The sequence below is a fragment of the Nuphar pumila genome, chromosome 8 (genome assembly GCF_984573655.1).
Source record: "Nuphar pumila chromosome 8, dmNupPumi1.hap1.1, whole genome shotgun sequence".
NCBI classification, from domain to species: Eukaryota; Viridiplantae; Streptophyta; class Magnoliopsida; order Nymphaeales; family Nymphaeaceae; genus Nuphar; species Nuphar pumila.
The window spans coordinates 108205456-108222536 of NC_143256.1; the positions used below are offsets into that span (position 1 = coordinate 108205456).

The following is a 17081-nucleotide window of genomic DNA, read 5'->3' on the forward strand; positions in this document are numbered from 1 at the left end:
ATTTCAAAAGGTGTGGTGTGCATGTATTTTGGTTCTTGAGACATGTCAAGATTCAGAATTATGTATACGATTTGACTTGATGTGATGTACTTAAGCATCATACTATATGAAGTTTGTTTCAAATTCATGAGCATACGTGCATTGATGTGTGTTTCGCATGTACATAAATGCATGAGTTGTTCACTTATCCCAATTGAGATCATTCATGAGTGAATTCATGTATGTTGAATGATTTTGTAAAGGCACATGCATATGAATGTGACATATCATGCACATGGTTAAATTGGCATATACAAATATGCATTTGGAAGCATGTTGACATCATTGCATACATTGCAAGTTGTTATGGTTTTTGCATATGATGCATCGATGGTCTAAATGAATCATCATAGGCCTAGAGAGCCTTGAGCTTTGGGGTGTTCTTTCTTTAATTGTTTAAATGCATTACAAAAATCATATTTATTTTTATTGCACTATTGTGGTTGTCCTCACGGGCAGGAATCCTATGATGGTTCTCATAGGGATGGATGTGTAACGCCCCAAAAATCTAAGACTTGTAACTCTTAGAATAATTTAGAAAGCTTTTAAAATCATATGATTATCAGAGTATAAATAGTAAATCGGATAAAATGATATTTTTCAAAATAGTAAGTCAATGGACCTTGAACGCATTACAGCATAAACTTTCTTTTGTCGAATTTCGCACAATCATTGAAATCAAATGGTTTCAAAATGCAATTTCAATAATTGAGAATTTCTATATCAGATTTGCAACTCATTATATTTATTGAAACCAAAAAGAAGTGTAGTATAACAGTTTTAGTATCTCAAGGTTTAATTAAAAGATAATTTTTGAAAGACACTTTATACCAAATTTACCAACATGTCCTCAGAAGCAAAACGTCAGAAAAAGAGCCTCATCTTGATCTCATCATGCCATCATGTCATCGCAAGCTCTATCACTTGTACACCACCTGCCCATGAATGTGTCAGTTTCACAAAAAACTGGTAGGTACACAAGAGAGTCAATATAGAACCGAAATAAGCAATTAAAACAAGTTATGAGTTATATTTAGCAGGTGCAATAGACTATGCAAATGAGTAAGCATTTCTAACATGAACATTTGAATATGCAAACAAATAAAGGATTACAAAATTTACGGTAAGTAACTACCTCACTCATAAGGTGCAAGCAATTGCACAACAAGCAGTTTATAAGTTGCACTCGGTAAGCAATCATATAACAATAGTTATACTAACCACAAGTTGTAAGCAACTAATAAGACAAGCAACTCCATTAGCCCTAGTTATAAACAGTTCATGAATTACGAGCTGTAAGCAGTCGCATTAATCTTAAGATGAAACCAGTTTGTAGATTACGAGCTATAAGCAATCATATTGACAAGCCAGGATAATTTGACCAAGTAGTAAAGCATGTCACAGGTGTCATATTGCAACTAGCATAATGCTATTATCATAAGCATTTAACTAGCATGAGCAACCAGTTATTAGTAACAAACAACTAGTGTAACACTATAACAAGCGTGCATAATTCAACGAGTAGAATACTGAGCTAAACAAGCAAGTTATGTCATAACGTGCATATCTTAATAATGTGAATAGTTTATCTTATGTTTTGATATTAGCTGGCCAGTCGAGTACGCGCAAGACACAAAATGTAGAAAGAGTCGAGACCAGTTCGGGCGTTTATTATGCTGTGTGTTTTAGATAATCCAGATGGCTGACTGAGTACGCTCCTAAGAAGATGGTCAATGACCAAGAGAGTAAATCCCCAAAGGCATAGGTGGCTCGTGGATGCATCCAAACTTCTGTAGAAGTGGCCTGAAAGCTATCTTTTGTAGCCCATTTCTCATAACTCCGATGACTGGGGAATCTGAGTCTTTTGCTTGTAACTGCCATTAAAGGACCTGTCCATTAGAGTTTTGTATCATCTGTCTTCTCTCTTTACGAACCATGTCGAACGAGCATGATGCAGGTTTATTAACCGCCACCTTATTCTACATGCTCTGGTCTTTCAACCCACTCGAGCATCTTTGCCTGTGAAGGCAAAACCATCACCATTATGTGAATTATACGTGCCATTGCACATTCGAGGTAAACAAGGACCTTTCATCCTACTCATCGTAATACATAATGTACCTATTCAAAAGTACAACCACGATGAGAGGGGGATGGATTTCTCATTTGAAATCCCCAACACGTTTGCTTTGTAAAAGTATACAATGTAACCACTCGAGTTCATATTTGTCATGCTCTGGTCCTTTAGACCCTCACAAGCCTTTTTCCTGTTGGGCGATCATCAACATTATATGATTACAATAAGGTACCAAAACACGTTTCGAGCTTACCACCGACCTCTCATTCGATCATCGTAACACCAATGTGGCGTATATGTCCAAAGGTACAGCCATACCTGTCAAAAGGTATGACTACAATAAAAAAAAAGGGAAACAATTTCTCAATAGAAACCCCAACATTTATCTTTTATAAAAGAAGTAATACAATAATTACTCAGTTTAACAAGATCAAGTCTTTTAAATTATATTAACAACAATGACATATTGCACGATACGAGATCGCCTCAGATCTCTCATCCAATCATCGTAGTACCACCATGCCACGCATGTCTACAAGTACGTTACAATGAAAGAGGTATAGGTTTCCCAATAAAATCCCAACATAAAAATTACAACAAGATTCAATGCAAATCAGAAAATGCTCAGATGTCATACACTCTCTTTTGAAGTGACGATACAATATTGCATGCAGGAGATCGCTATAGATCTTGCTTCCATTTTCCAAAGACACAACAATTTGGAAGACTTGATTGTTATATTGCAACTCCCAAAACCTTTAAACTTGCTTTGCAAGACTGCGGACTCGATAAGTTGTAACCCTTTTTAGAGTTTCTGAATCATATCAAAATATCCATTTATAGTTATAAACATTCTATTCGAAAGTGTTGTCTTGGAAAACTTAGTTGCACTTCCGCAACCTGCAAGACTTCCAATTTTCGCTTTTGCAAAATGGTGCATTTGAAAACGGGATTCCCACAAGGAATCCTTTTAAGAGAAACCGTTGCACACAAGCGTAACTCGCATCCTTCATAATTTAACAAAAATAGGATATATAAAAGGCTGCATCGACTTGTATACCATAACTGCGAGCATGGAAACATTATAGTGTGATAGCAAAGTACTATGCAATACACGATATGCAAAATCACTCATTGAGCGAAAGATGTATACGCAAAATGCACGAGGTACAAATTTGTACATCGATCAAATATCTAAACAAGCAAGTAAATATGCAAATAAGGCACCAGGTCATACATAAGTCAAATATCTAAGAAAGCAAGTAAATGTGCAAATAAGGCACGAGATACAAAACCATACATTAGTCAAATATCTAAGCAAGCAAGTAAATGTGCAAATAAGGCATGAGGTACGAAACCATATATCAACCAATAAGCATGCAGGCAAGTAAATATGCAAAGCAGATAAGTACAAGAAGGAAATAAAGTACGATTAGGCATATCTGGCAAGACTATTTAATTATTTCAACTTAATTCAGTTCATCTAGTGCCCTTTTGCGCAACTTTCTCCTACCTTGAGGGTTTCAGGGTTGCACACATCATTGAACGTAGTAGTGTACATTTCGGGTCACGGGACGTGATGATGCATTAAATACCCGTAATCTTAATACATTTTCACTGCATAAATGCATCATTTATAGCTTTAGAACCCACATTTAGATGCATATTGATGTCATTGAGCTACAGTTCAAATTTTTCGTTCGATTCGAACTTAAAACGAGAAAGTTATTGCATTTACATTGTAGCGGGTCGGACCTCGGGGTGAACCGAGTCAAAAACAGATCCAGTTGGCCCATCTGGGCCCTGAATCAATGCCAAAAATCCCAGATCCAACCCACCTCAGCCTATTCATGTTTTTACAAACTATTTTTTAAAAACCCCCTCTCAAAAGAGGCACCCAGATAAACTTTTTATTTTAATCTCTTTTCTGGAAATTCCAGAAAAGAGTCTCTCTTGTTTAAATAGAAAGAGACGCCCAGCAATAGGCGTCTTTGCCTAGGGTTTCATGACATAGGGGCACGATTCTTGCCCCTTCACCTTCTTCCCCAATCGCCCATTTCATCCACCTTCTTCAACATCCATGGATTCCAAGAGAAATCACAGCAGCCCTTGGAGAAGCCGCCCTTTGTTCCTCCATTTCCATTCATTCCATATCTTCCTTTTCTTTTCCCCTTGTTGTGACTAACGCCCCTTGCTTCATTTTTGCAGGTTGAGGCAGCAATGGAGCGCTCCAGCCATGGCAAGGGGTTGTCTGCCCTTCCATGGCTAGCCGCCCCTTTCCCCGACGGCTCTCTTTACCACCAACCATCACGCCACCTTCGGAGTCTTCATCCTGCCCCTTCCAACAAATCTGCAGCAAAGAGTGTATAGCATAGCATCAACGAGGTTCCTTGTGGCACAAATCCATGGCAAAGTCCGCTCACCTCTACCCCCACATTCGTCGGATCACCCTTGAGGTATGATCCTCTTCTTTTCCCCTTTCTTTTAGATAAAACCTATATGCGTGTTTTTCTATTTTCTAATATGTGATTGCTGTGCATTTTTCCTGTTTCAAACCTTATTATAGGTGTGCGTGTGCAGAAACCAGCACATTAGGAACCGTGTAGCATTTCATCTCTTTATGTGTTTTTAGATTTGGGAGATTCAAATGCCGATTTCTCAATTTTCTATTTTTCTGTTTGTCGTCCAGTCATAGCATATATAGTTTGTGCTTAAACCAGCATAGTAGGTTGAGTATACGTTTTAAGGTCTTATTTTGTCTTTTAGTTGGCCTTTTGATTTATTGAATCATTGTGAATATCGAGTTCTTTCGGTTTGTCTAAACTAGCTAGTTTAATTTTAGCCGACTGTAGCGTTTTATGTTAGCACATTAGGTTGATAGATTAGTTTAAGTTAGTTAAGTTCTTGTGCAGGTTTAAGTAATTTGAATATTGTAACAGGTGTAATTGTTGCTGAAATTCTGTTTTGTTTTGAGCTACCTGATTTGGGCGTTTTAAGTATAAGTGTGTTAACATGTAGAGTAGTTAGTTTATGTTATTTTTGTTTGATAGAATTAGTCAGATTAGTTGTAATCAATAGTTGCTTTTAATACTGTATTAGTTTGCTAAGTAAATAATACATATAGTTTAGAAAATATTTGTATTCATTTAAACGTTCTAGTTGCTATTGAAAATGTATATCATGTTTTAGGTTAGATCATTAATTATGTTCCAGCAGGGTAGTATATTCATTTGTTTACTGTTAGTGATGTAGTTAAGATTAAATAAATGTGTTGAGTCATGTAGTTAGTTTGATTAGTGCATTAGTATTAGTTAGAATTAAGTTAGTATGTAAATTAAATCGATAGTTAACTTCATATCTAAGTATGTTTTCTCAAGGCTAATTAAGTAGTTAGTTTGAATTAAGTAATTATAGTAGGTTAGTTAATGACTGTAACTTAGTTTAATTTACAATTGTAGATTAGTTTAAATTAGTCTAACCTAGCATTTTGTTCTAGCATTACTTTGTAGTTTTCATAGGTCACGTATGTAGTTAATTTAGATTTTCTTTTCTTAGCCTAACTAGTTATATTTTCTGTTATTTAGTTCATTTTAGAACTATGGATGACTGTAATTGCGGATGGTTCAAGCAATAGTGTAAGCTTTGTATTCATTTAGATGAATAGTGTACTGAAGGAGAAACCCAGTTTTTGCATTGATTTCCACTTGTTACTCTATGTGCAATCATCTGAGTTTTCTTGAATTTATTGTTCTATGCTATTCAGTAATGTGTTAAATGCATGAAAACCAAAAATCAACTCATTCAGAATTGATTTGGTTTGCCTTTTAAGCGTTTTGCAAGATTAGGTTTTACGCGATTTTAGATTTTGGGTCAAACGGTTCTATAATTTTTATCGAACTTGAAATGCTTGTATCTGGAGTTTCCGGATGAGTTTTTCAATTCCGTAAAATCCATCAGACTCTTGAGTCTGTCAAAAAGAGAACAAAAGAGAAATACTGAAAATCGGACTTCTTTTGCCCCTTCATACTTCCTGTTTGCGAAAACCTTTTTGAATTCAATTTTGCACTATTTAGGGACAAAATAGTCATTTGCTTGCTTAGTTGGTTTTTGGTAGTTTTTAGTATTTTCTAGCATTTAGTAATAAATTAATTGTTGTTAAACTAGTTAGGATTGATTTGCTTAGTTAATTTAGTTAGAATTTGTAGTTTTAGTTTTCTTTGTTTTCAATCGTAGTTTAATTTATTAATTAGTTCAGAAATAGTTAGAGTGTGACTTATATTTAATTATTGATTGTTTACGGACTCTTGATTTTCATTGTTGTAGGTTGTTAAGTTAGAAACAAATCTACAGTTGTATTTACAATGCGAAGTGCAAATGCACGTGTGGTGAAAAGAATGAATTATTCCTGGCGATCTGGAGAAGACTTAGCAATCATGTTTCAGTTAATTTTCATTTTTAGATTGTCATTTAAATTAGAATTGTAATGTTGACATAGTTCTAATCCTTTGTGATATTAATAAATTGAAGTTTTAGATATAATGTGAAAGTATCTCGTTCCCTGTGGATTCAACCCGTACTCGCCACATTCGTGAAAAGTCAGTTTTTATTATCTTTGGTTGACGATTTTCCAAATGTTTTTATTGAAAATAATGTTTTAAAAATACCACTGCAAAAAGTGCAACCAAATTTTGGCGCAGTTGCGGGAGAACGGCGATTATATTCTGTTATTTCTAAGATTTTAGCTTATTATTATGGGTTTAGTTAGTTGTTTTTATTTGTTTTAGTAGTAGGATTTAACATAGTTAGAAAATATAGGATTCACTTGTTGTTTTTCCTAGGATTCATTGAATTTCATGATTCAATGAGCGATTAGACAGGTGAGTCTTAGAGAACCTAGTGGTGATTTCTTGTATTTATTGATTTTATGATTTAGATTAGGAGTGTCCTTTATTTCAGAGATTAATTAGATTGTTTTGACAGTGCTTAAAATTAATTACTTGCTAAACTTGTTGATTTAGATGTAGATTGGTTTTCATAGAGTAATTCTGACATAGTTTAGCTGCTTAATGTGTTAGAGCATTTGTTTTGTTCATTGTTTTTCTTTGTGTACCATATGTATGTATATTAGAAATAAAATTTTGTTTTGATTTCATTTTTGTTTCGGATTTTGTTGATTGTCATGCATGTATACCGTATTATTTGGTGCTTCAACGAATGAGTCCAAGTTACCAGGCACAAGAGCAGACCATTGACCAGATCAGCAGAAAACTATGCATTCGTACATGCATAGTGGTGGTGCAAAGTCCAGTCAATCGCCAGCTTCAGGGGTCCGACACATATCAGGTTGTATCTATCCTTTCTCCCATATTTATTTTATTATTCTTTAGTGTGCATCTGCATTGCATAATTGCATATTTTGTATGCCACTAGGGACAGTGTCATTCAAGCATGGGGGGATGGTTTAGATGCACACTAAAAAAAAAAATTTATGTCAGGTAGCTAAAAACTCATAAAAGCAAGTCTTTAAGAATAAGTTTGTAGCATATATGAATGTTTTTTGCATAATCTGACAATTTAGAAAGTTTTAAGACCCATGTGAATTTTTTTTTTCTGATCTGTTCCAAAAAGAGTAGTTATTTATGAAACTATTCAAAGGAAAGATAGTATTTGAATGTTAGAATGTTTGGAATCACTTTAGTATAAGTATGCACATGTTTGTGGAAGAAGTAAGCAATTAAAAAATGTTTAGAAATATGAGCTTAATAGAAAAGAGCTACGTTTAGTTGTTAATGTCTTCGTGATTCCCAGTAGTTGACCTCAGACATAAGTTGAAGTGTTTGAGTCTCATGACGAAAAGGATAACGAAGGAGATCATCTTCTTGTCTAGTCGATATCTGTGGCCTATTTGGTTCGCGCAAGTAGAGTTTGAAGGGTGTTTTACACATAGTGCCCTAAAGCCATCTGGTTTGGGAGTCACCGACTCGAAGGCTCATTACATGAACTTCATAGAAAGCCTAAGAGATAGAGACATTGCACATGATGAGAGGAAGACTATACGTAAACTGTTAAAATGAAAGGTCTAGTGACTTGAGCAATTAAGTCTGAGGGATACTCTGTATCTGGTGCCCTAAGGTCGCCTGGCCTGGGAGTCACTGACCCAAAGCTCGCTACACGGGTCATGAAACTGGATATTTGAAATAGTGCTCAAGTGAGAAGAGTGCTCAAGTGAGAAGAATTGAAAAATGGTGAAAATGGAAAATTAAAAGAAAAAGAATGAACTTAATGAGAAAAATTCATTGCTTAGGAATAATTGTGAAAAACTGTGTAGAAAATATACAGGTGAGAATAAATGAATAATAACATGATAATACTTGACTTTCTGAGGAAAATCATGAATAAGTACAAATTTAGAAAAGTGAAAGAAAAAGGTTTTTTCTGTGGTGGCATAAGAATTCTAAATTTGTTATGAGAGTGTACATTACATGAAATATTGGCTTAAACTGATTTCTTAATTACCTAATATTTCTGAAAAAAAATCATTCTTGCATGACATTGATGTTAGTGGTTTGCATCTCTGCAAACCCTCACGAGACCTTACTCGTCCATTGGGGTAACTTAGGGGTTTAAAGGGCTTGTTGCATGTGCTAAATGCAACTGTGATTCCTACAAAAGTGAGTTAGTTGTTTAATAAAGTTTGCATTTTATTCGGGTAGTCCGTCTCCTCATTGCAAAGGTAGGGTGTATTGCTAGGGACTAGCAATTATTCTAGCATGGGGGTATTTGATTATGCATTAAATATGCGTAATCTTAATACATTTTCATTGCATAAATGCATCATTTATAGGTTTAGAACCCACATTTAGATGCATATTGATGTCATTGAGCTACGGTTCAAATTTCGTTCGATTCGGACTTAAAACGAGAAAGTTATTGCATTTACAGTGTAGCGGGTCGGACCTCGGGGTGAACCGAGTCAAAAACAGATCCAGTTGGCCCATCTGGGCCCTGAATCAATGCCAAAACTTCCAGATCCAACCCACCTCAGCCTATTCATGTTTTTACAAACTATTTTTTAAAAACCCCCTCTCAAAAGAGGCACCCAGATAAACTTTTTATTTTAATCTCTTTTCTGGAAATTTCAGAAAAGAGTCTCTCTTGTTTAAATAGAAAGAGACGCCCAGCAATAGGCGTCTTTGCCTAGGGTTTCATGACATAGGGGCACGATTCTTGCCCCTTCACCTTCTTCCCCAATCGCCCATTTCATCCACCTTCTTCAACATCCATGGATTCCAAGAGAAATCACAACAGCCCTTGGAGAAGCCGCCCTTTGTTCCTCCATTTCCATTCATTCCATATCTTCCTTTTCTTTTCCCCTTGTTGTGACTAACGCCCCTTGCTTCGTTTTTGCAGGTTGAGGCAGCAATGGAGCGCTCCAGCCATGGCAAGGGGTTGTCTGCCCTTCCATGGCTAGCCGCCCCTTTCCCCGACGGCTCTCTTTACCACCAACCATCACGCCACCTTCGGAGTCTTCATCCTGCCCCTTCCAACAAATCTGCAGCAAAGAGTGTATAGCATAGCATCAACGAGGTTCCTTGTGGCACAAATCCATGGCAAAGTCCGCTCACCTCTACCCCCACATTCGTCAGATCACCCTTGAGGTATGATCTTCTTCTTTTCCCCTTTCTTTTAGATAAAACCTATATGCATGTTTTTCTATTTTCTAATATGTGATTGTTGTGCATTTTTTCTGTTTCAAACCTTATTATAGGCGTGCGTGTGCAGAAACCAACACATTAGGAACCGTGTAGCATTTCATCTCTTTATGTGTTTTTAGATTTGGGAGATTCAAATGCCGATTTCTCAATTTTCTATTTTTCTGTTTGTCGTCCAGTCATAGCATATATAGTTTGTGCTTAAACCAGCACAGTAGGTTGAGTATACGTTTTAAGGTCTGATTTTGTCTTTTAGTTGGCCTTTTGATTTATTGGATCATTGTGAATATCGAGTTCTTTCGGTTTGTCTAAACTAGCTAGTTTAATTCTAGCCGACTGTAGCGTTTTATGTTAGCACATTAGGTTGATAGATTAGTTTAAGTTAGTTAAGTTGTTGTGCAGGTTTAAGTAATTTGAATATTGTAACAGGTGTAATTGTTGCTGAAATTCTGTTTTGTTTTGAGCTACCTGATTTGGGCGTTTTAAGTATAAGTGTGTTAACATGTAGAATAGTTATTTTATGTTATTTTTGTTTGATAGCATTAGTCAGATTAGTTGTAATCAATAGTTGCTTTTAATACTGTATTAGTTTGCTAAGTAAATAATACATATAGTTTAGAAAATATTTGTATTCATTTAAACGTTCTAGTTGCTTTTGGAATTGTATATCATGTTTTAGGTTAGATCGTTAATTATGTTCCAGCAGGGTAGTATATTCATTTGTTTATTGTTAGTGATGTAGTTAAGATTAAATAAATGTGTTGTGATGATGCATGAAATGCACATCATGTAAACACGTTTTTCATGCATTTTGTATCAAGTTTAAGGTTTTAAACCCATGTTTAGATGTGTTTTGATAGTAAGGGGCTATGGTTCAAATTTCAAAAAAATCAGAGTTAAAATGAGAGAGTTATGGCTATTTCAGTGTTTGGGCACGGATTTCAAGGTAGATCGGATCCATATCCGACCCAATTAGGTTAATTGGACCTTGGATCAACTCTTAGAAAGCCCAAAACCCAACCCACACGCCTATACATATCCATTTCAAAAAGTTTTTATGAAACCCCCCAGAAAGTGGCGCCTAGCAAATTTTATTTTTTTAACCTTCTTTCTGAAAAATGTCAAAACTATAAATAGTTTTTTTTAAAGAACCCTAGGCGTCTTTGGCTGTGTTTGGACGCCCCTTGCAGTGAATCTACTCCAGCAACTCCTTCCTCTCCATCTCCCCCACGTGTTGGCCATTGAAGACCGGTCTATGCTTGATTGTCAAGCATATTTTCGATCTTTCTTTTGTTCATTTCCATTTCTTTCTTTTTCCTTGTTGTCTTTTCACCACTTTTCTGTATTTTTGCAGGTGTAGCAGAGGTGGAGACCATTAACCTTGGGCGGGAGTGCGAAACACACCACCAAGGTGAGCCAGCCCTACCTCCATCCGGCTTTCTACTCCCTCCGATCGAGAATCGGCTCACATTCCACCGTCGGTGGATCTCCAACGTGTAGCAGCTGCAAAGGTGCCATTTTTTGGTGTACAGCATTCTCGAACTGTGTAGGACGTCCATCTCCAGCCACGGTCCGCTCTTCTTCATCCCCCCGGTCGTCCGATCTTCCAAAAGGTAGGTCTTCTTCTTCCTTCTCTTCTAGCTAAAACCAAAAGTGAGTGTTGCTTTTCTTTTATTATTTTTGGTGTGTTTCTTGTTTTTATTTTTGGTTCAACCTTAGAGTAGCATTCGTGCATAGACCAGCACGTTAGATATAGGTTTTGTTTTATTGTTTTCATGTTTGATTAGCGATTCTCATTGTTTTCCAAGAAAAACGTGTAAATCGGCTAGAGTTTTTCTAGCCGATTTGAGTTTTTGTTTCCAACGTGTTTCATTGTGGAGTTTTTACAGAAAATCCAATAAAAATTTTCCATTTTGGTTCATTTTAATCGTTTGGTTGTGTGTTATGATTTTGTGTTCAATTAAAAAAGCAAAATCCAAAAATCGGCTAGACTTATTCTAGCCGATTCTTGATTTTCACAAAAATAATTTTTTGTTTTGATATTTTTGTTTCGTCCATCATGTGTATTGTGTTGTTTTGCTGAAAATCTCATTAGAAAATTTCATTTTAGTTCATTTTATTCGTGGGTTGTGCTTGTGTCTTGTTTTGATTTTATTTTTGAAAAAGAAAGAAAAAAAATCGGCTAGGATTATTCTAGCCGATCTTTGTATTTTTGTTAAATGTATGTGTTGATGTTGGTAAACCGTGTAGTTGCTGTGTGTTTTGGGTGTTAACAGCAGTATATAGTCGTGTTAGTTCATTTCATTCGTTTAGGCTAGTTCTAAATAATCGTTTTTAGCATTTTTTTGTTTTTGTGTTTTGAGTCTATTAAAGAAAATTACAAAAAAAAATCAAGTTTTCTTTTCTTCATGTTTTTAATTCCAGCATAGTGATGTTCTTGTTAGCAATTGTGTAATTAGGAGTCCTTTTTATTATTTTCTAATTTAGTTTTATCAAAATAGTGGTTATTTAGTTTTATTTCTTTTTGTTAATTTATATTTTTATTTTTTTTTATTTTCGTGTGGATCTTCTTCTTCCCCAAGGTGCAGCCATTAGAGCTCCCCTTGAGCTCTTGGTCGATTTTTTTAGAAAGTCTTAATTGTCATTAGTTGAGTTAGGAATGTGTCTAGGTTCAATGTATTAGGGTTTTCTTTCCTATCCGTTTTTAGGGGTTAATTAAGTAGGTTTTGAGAATTAGGTTAGCATTAACTCCTAGGAAATCGATTTTCCATTTAATTCCTTTTATTCCCTAGGTAGATTTAATTCTTTTAGTTTAGAAAGTAGAGCCAATTGAAGTTGGCGATTTTGGAGAAGGGAGGCAATTAAGGCATTGAAAGTTGGAAAGTTTTGGAAAGAGTTAAGTTTCAAAAATCGTGTGGGGTATTTAAAGAAGGAATTAAATCTTGATTGTCTAGTAATAGGGAGTTACAAATTGAGATTTGAAAAGCCATTTTGAAATCCAATTCAATTTCCAAATTGGATGTCCACGATTTCAAGAAATAATTAATTGTTCTTAATTCTTATTTGGAAAACCAAAATTGTGTAACTATCTAGGTTGGACGGTTTGGCTTACCAAGAAAGGAGTAATTGCAATTTAATTCTGTTTTGGAAAGAAAAAAATTCGTGAGATTCTCTAGGCTGGACTTCTCCTTTTTCCAAAGGGGACTTTAAAGCTATTAAAGGTTGTAACTCCCCCTTAGAAGGACGATTTTTGGACTTCTCCTTTTTCCAAAATTATCTTTGACTTTTTATTGGGTGCCTATCCTTCTAACCGACCTCAGTTGTCTAGGTTAACCCTAGTCAAGCTTTAGTTCAACCCTTGAGTCTAGTCAAGACCGAGCTTAGGTCGAGTCCAAGACCAAGACCTAACTCGGGTCAAACCCTAGTCTAAACCTAGTGAGTCAACCGAGCTTACCTTACCCCATTCGAGCCTAGTCAAACCTAAGTTGGGTCAAACTTAGTTGAGCCTAAGTCAACCCGAACCTAGTTGACTAAGTCAACCTAAAACCGAGTCTAGCTTAAAGCCAAGACCAGGACCAACCCTAGCCAAGTCTAGTCGAGTCAAACCAAACCTAAGTCTAGGTCAACCTACTCTATCTTACCCTACTTAACCCAATCCGAACCTAGTGAGTCAACTCACCCCAGTCAAGGTCAAGCCTAACCTAAGTCAAAGTCAAAACCTAACTTTAGTTCGAGTCCAAGACCTAGACCTAACCTTAGCCAAGTTAACCCAACCTTAGCTAAGCCTAAACCGAGTCCACTTAAGTCAACCGAACCCAACTAGTTAGGCCAAACCTAGTCGTGTCCACATTAGTTCGAGTCGAGTCAAACATATCTCGAGCCTACCTAAACCAAACCGAACCTACCCAAGTCACAACCAAGCTTCGTTGACTCAACCGAGTGAACCCAAACCCCAGCATTTGTTCTTTAGTGAATTAATTTCATTTAGTATTATTTCTTTTGATTTTTATACTAATTAGTTTCTTTATTTAATTTCTTTTTAGGGTAGAAGTGTGTGTACGTATATCGTATTTGTTCCGTATGTGTGAAATGTGTTTGTGCTTGTTTGATTGGTAGTTAGATATTATTTACGTAGTAGACGGATTGCATCTTAGTGTTTAGCATAGTTTCATTTGCATTGTTAGTTAACGTAGTTCTAGTCATAAGTTGCTTATCGTGTTTTGTTTGTCGTGTATTTAGCATATTCGTAATAACCATCTGCATATTCACTGTTATTCAATGTCATTTAGATTGTATTAGGTGTAATTTGCATTTGATAGTGTTTAAATAGGTTCATAAAGTGAATAGTGCACTCAAATAAAAACCCGAATTTTTTTCCTGTCGCACCAGCATTATTTTCTGTGCAAAAATTTTGTGTTTTCCAAAAATTTTTGTTCTATTCACTTTATTGATGTGTTATTTGACTGCAGACCAAATTTCAGCTCATTCGGAGTTGATTTGGTCGCTTTTTCTGGATTTCAAATTACAGGACTTTCGATATCCTGATTTTTCCCAAACTTGAAACGCTTATATCTGGAGTTTCAGATACTGTTTTTCAATTCTGTAAAAACTGTCAGTTTGTTTAATCTGTCAGTTGCAGAACAGAACAAATTTCGGGAAAATCGGATCTCGTTTGCATTGTCAAACAGTGGTTTTCCGATAACCTCTCAGAAAGTTATTTTGCACTAGTTAGGGGCATTTTCGTAATTTCCTTAGATTCGGCATTTTAGGCCTGTTTTCATTAGTTGCTGCATTTTAGGAGTTTCATGATCATCATACAGAATTAGTAGAAGTAATTTGGTTAATTTTAGAATTAGTTTAGTATTTAATTTAATTTTTGTTTGATAAGTAGCATTTGTTTTATTATTTTCGTAAAATTAGAATTAGTGTTAGTTACTGTTTGCATTATTAGAATAGAATACTAACTCTATATTTTTCTGCATTTTTAGGTGGTAAAGCATATTTAATTTCCAGGGTTATCTTCCAAGTGCGAGGAGCGAATAATTGGCAAAAAGACGGAAATACCCTTGGTGTGGAGCAGAAGAAGTAGTTGCTTGTTTATTTTCATTTTAGTGATTAAATGTATTTGTATTAGTTTCATAATTGTAGATTGACAATTGTCATTAATAAATTAAATTTTCTAGAAATATCGTGATTAATTCCTGTTCCCTGAGGATTCGACCCGTACTTACCACTTGGTGGAAAGTCGGTTTTTATATTTTTGGTTAACGATTTTCCAAAGTTTATTGAAAAAAAATTTGTTTTAAAAAGATCATTTCAAAATATCAACCAAATTTTGGCGTCGTTGCCGGGGAACGGCGAATTAATTATTATATTCCTTAGAGTTTGATTTATTAATTTGTTTTAGTTAGTTAATTAGTTGTTTTCTTTTTACTTAGTAGGATTAGTAAGTGAATATAGGATTAACATAGTTAGTAAATATAGGATTCACGTATTGTTCTTTTTAGGATTCACTTAATTATCATTCTGCAAGGAGCGATTAGACAGGTGGGTTTTAAAAAAACATAGTTTGTGATTTTCTGTATTTATTTGTTTTAGCATTTTAGAATAGTTTACTTTGTTACTTATTTATTTAGTATAGAATTCTGACATAGCAAGATAGCATATCTGTTTGTTTTTAGTTGTTGTTATTTGTTTATATACATTTTAGTATCTGTGTTAGTTTATTTTTTTTATTTTTAGATTTAGGTCGTTCGCTTACATCTGGTCTTAGTACCAGTGTATGCAGGGTCGACGAGGTCTAGGAACCCCATTACACCCATTTGTTGACAACCCAGAGAGAATTTTACATTCTCATCGAAGTTCGGCAACAATGGTTGACATGGATCCTCCACCTCCACCCCCAGTTCTTTCACGCCCTCTGCGGGAATACTTCATTCCCACAGACTATGTTCAGGCATCCTGCATTCGGAGACCCGATGTAGGAGCGCCGCATTATGAGATTAAAGCCAGCATTATTCAGATGCTTCCATCCTTTTATGGCCTTAGTCATGAGGATCCCTACCGACATTTAGATGAATTCCTCGAAATCTGTTCTACTATTAAGATACAGAATTTCGATGATGATGCGTTGAGGTTGACTCTATTCCCCTTTTCATTGAAGGACAAAGCCAAGTATTGGCTAAAGTCCTTAGATTCTGTAGAAATAGAGTCTCGGGATCAGTTGCAACAGGAGTTTCTTCGGAAATACTTTCCCATTGGTCGCACTAACCAATATCGTAGAGCCATCACTAGCTTTTCAGAGCTAGATGGTGAGCGCTTTCATGAGACCTGGGAGAGAATGAAGGATCTCCTCAGGAAATGTCCCCATCATCAGGTGCCGAAATGGCAACTGGTGCAGAGCTTCTATGATGGATTGTCTGACAAGAATCGTCAGATGATCGACTCTTCATGTGGAGGGACATTCATGCTGAAGAGCGAGGACGAAGCATGGAGGCTATTTGATACATTGGCCGAGAATTCACTCCACCATGCTTCGAGCTCTCATTCTGATAGAGCCACACCCAGCATTCAGAAGAAAACTGGTGTTCTTGAGATTGGTCCATCTATTGCACTACAGTGCAAGGTAGACATGATTGCTCAGAAGCTGGACCAGCTTCTCTCAGGACCATCCACTACACAGCAGGTGTGTACTCTTTGTGTTAGTCCGGCACACGAGATCACTGAGTGCCCTTCGGCAGCTCAGTACCCTGAATTTGTTCAAGAACAAGTTCAGGCAGCTCAGGGTTACGTCAGACCGCCGAATAACCCATTTTCATCGACATATAATTCGGGTTGGCGTAACCATCCCAATTTTTCATGGGAGAATCCACAGTCTTCCATGCAGATGCCTACATCCTCTCAGCCAGTTCGGCAGCCATCTTTTACTCAGTCATTTCAAAGACCGGACTATTCTCAGTCTTCTTCTTCTTCTGTCACTCCCCCGATTCAGCAGGAGTCTGCCCCGCAGACATCTTTTGAGGAGAGACTTCTCCAGGCATTCCAAGAGGTGAAAACCTCTAATCAGAACGCCTTCGAGAAGTGTAGCCAGATTTTGAGCTCACATACGCAGTCCATTGCGAAGTTGGAGTCGCAAATGGGACAGTTAGCTGAGGCTATTAGTAGGAGACCCGAGGGTACATTGCCGAGTCAGGCTGTCATGAACCCGAAGGGCAAGGACCAGATGACTGGTGGCATGTTTCATACTGAGACAC

At 36.3% G+C, this 17081-nt stretch overlaps 1 non-coding gene across 1 annotated transcript; it reads right to left on the reverse strand.

Moving 5' to 3' along the window:
• Positions 1 to 16103: 16103 nt before the first annotated feature.
• LOC149830160 (small nucleolar RNA R71) lies at positions 16104 to 16206 on the reverse strand. Its single transcript, XR_016433995.1, has one exon. It is a non-coding gene; the product is annotated as a small nucleolar RNA R71 (small nucleolar RNA).
• Positions 16207 to 17081: the final 875 nt, after the last annotated feature.